Source organism: Theropithecus gelada, chromosome X (assembly GCF_003255815.1).
Source record: "Theropithecus gelada isolate Dixy chromosome X, Tgel_1.0, whole genome shotgun sequence".
Lineage (NCBI taxonomy): Eukaryota > Metazoa > Chordata > Mammalia > Primates > Cercopithecidae > Theropithecus > Theropithecus gelada.
Genome location: NC_037689.1, coordinates 88,459,522 through 88,462,016, shown reverse-complemented (window position 1 = coordinate 88,462,016; position 2,495 = coordinate 88,459,522). Strand labels below are relative to the sequence as shown.

General features: G+C 46.1%; 1 pseudogene; it reads right to left on the bottom strand.

Annotated features, from left to right (window-relative positions):
• Positions 1 to 419: 419 nt before the first annotated feature.
• On the bottom strand, positions 420 to 2,238 carry LOC112616207 (annotated as a pseudogene).
• Between the last annotated feature and the right edge of the window lie 257 nt (positions 2,239 to 2,495).

Genomic DNA, 2,495 nt, shown 5'->3' with positions numbered 1-2,495 from the left:
AAAAACTAAACAATAGAAATCTCACACTTTTCCTTATACCTCCCTCCCCTACTGCCCAACCAGATTCCAGACCTTATATCACTGTCATTACCATTTCTGCTAAATTGAGGCCCCTCGGCACTCACATTACACTGGCAACTGCATGGTGACATAACGCACCACAATTTTTCCAGTAAAAATCTCTAGTCTCTTTCTCCCTGGCTATATTGGCGATTCTCCAATTATTTCAGCACTTTAAGGGCTGCAACAGCATGCAAAATAATTTCCTTTTTTTAAAAAAAAAACATAATAAGGTAATAAAGGTCCAGGAGATGGTGAGTTTTATTTTGTCTTGTCTGGATAGAGGTTTCACTTGCTCTCGAATGTTCCAGGGTGGAGATAAATTAGGATAAAGCACAGGATGTCGAGGTCTCTTCGGCTTAATCATCTCCCTCGTTTTCATCTTCACCGTCAATGGAGAGAGCAGCACACTTCCTTGCAGAACTGAACTTGGAAGCTGGATTTTCCTCAGGTTTTTTTGACTCAGGTGCAGATCTGGAGTCTTTATCCTTTTTGCCATCTTTCCTATCTGACTCCTTCCAGTGGTCTTTGTTCCCTCCCTCTCCTGGACCATGGCTAGAGTTCCCAGTTTGGCCTTTTGGGACATTCATCCCATCTACTTCCTTTTCATCTTTCCTTGCTGGTCCTTACTCAGATGGTTGAGCTGGAGCTACTTTACCCCACCAGTTGTAGGGGATTGCTGCTCTGTGTCTGAGCTCTGAGATTGAGCAGGAGGTTTAGAACTTCACTTCACCCAACCATTCTACTTTGGTGAAGGGGCTGGCATTACCTTTAGGGGCTTATCAGGTTTGGGAGGTTTAGAAGTTAGAGACTGACAATCTTCCTCCTTATTGAGTGTTTCATTTTCTAGTGACTTCTCTCTCTCCTTCGTGCATTTCTGCCGGATGTGGCGGAGGTCCCAGTCTGCGATGACTCACTTCCTGTCCTCGACTGTTCCCGTTCCTGAGTTTCTTCACTTTGCCAGCTTGGGTGTCTCTCCCGAGGCTGTCGTTCTAGTTTTGGCTCATCCAGCTAACGCTGCAACTTCTCGTGTTCCTTCTGTAGCTGTTCTTCTACTTCTCTTTCTCTAGTAGCTGTGTCAACGTGCTTTGCCCCTCCAAAGATAGAAGCACCTTGACTGCACTGGGCGGTACTAGCAGAGGAATCATCTTCCTTAGGAGTACTCCGAGGCTTTAGATTCAGTTTGGGTCTTTGGGAGAGACCTCTATCATCACGCATATAATCATCCCGAGAGTAATCATCTCTGGAGCTCCATGACTGATCATCCTATCTGTCGTATCGGTCTTCATAGCCATTCCTGCCTCCTCTGTAGTCATCATCTCTGCCGCACCCACTGTCAAATGCTCTTCTGCCACTGCCTATCCGAGAATCATAGCCTCTATCATAGTCTCTGCTGCCTCGGTCAACATAGCCATCCCGGCTGCCATATCAATCCATATCCCAGTGTGGGCCATACCATTACCCATCCCGATACCCATCGTGATACTGGTCTGAATCACAACGATCTCGATACTAGTCTCCAAAGCTATTATCACCTCTTCTAGGCAGGTAGTCATCAAAGCTGTCTGTGGCAGGAGGAGTCCTCCAGTCTGTATCTGTTTTGTCAGAATCCCGATTTCTATCATGGCCAAAAGAACGATCCTCCCTGTCTTTCCCCTGTGCTTGATCAGCAACGTCCACTTGAATTTTCCTGTTACCTAGAGACTCTTCATTGAGACTCATGGAACTGAGCAGGGAATCCAGGTCCTCAATTTCAGCATAATCAAAACCTTTCAACCTCTCTGGATTGCTGGGTTCACGTGGCAAAGGCACTGCACTGATATTTAATCCTCAAAAGAGTTCCTTAATTGATTCTTCTGTCATATCATAGGATAGGTTCCCTAGAAAAGCAGTGTAGGGTGGTGATTTAGGAAGACGGCTCTGGTCGATATTGGGTTCCCGAGTAGCCCGTGGAGCAGTGGGAAGGATGGAACGGTCAATTGAAGGCGACCTATACACATCATCATCACTACTGTGCCAAGTTGTTGAAACATCTCCTTCCAGGTCATCTGTTTCATCAGCCCAGGGGACTGGTTTGGAAACATAGGTGCTTCCTCTACCAGTCCTCCCATCCTCAGCCAGAAAGTCTGTTAGGAAGATAGTCTTCCCCTTCTTCTTCTTTTTTGCTGAGGCCACCATGTTGGAAGAGGGAAAGAGTTTTGGGTGTGTTTCTCCGGAAGCTTTTCTCACTGGGGTTGGGCAGTAAATGAGGATCAGTAGCAGGGAATAAAATGATAAAGCATGTAAGCAGACAAATGTAAGCACTGCTGATGAGGGTGAAATTCAGGCAGACTCCCTTCCTCCACATGCTACTCAAGATTTTCATGGGTAGAGGTTTGCTGACAATAGTGACTTTGTGGCTCCAATTTAGTAGTATTTCTGCTGAAGCACCCACA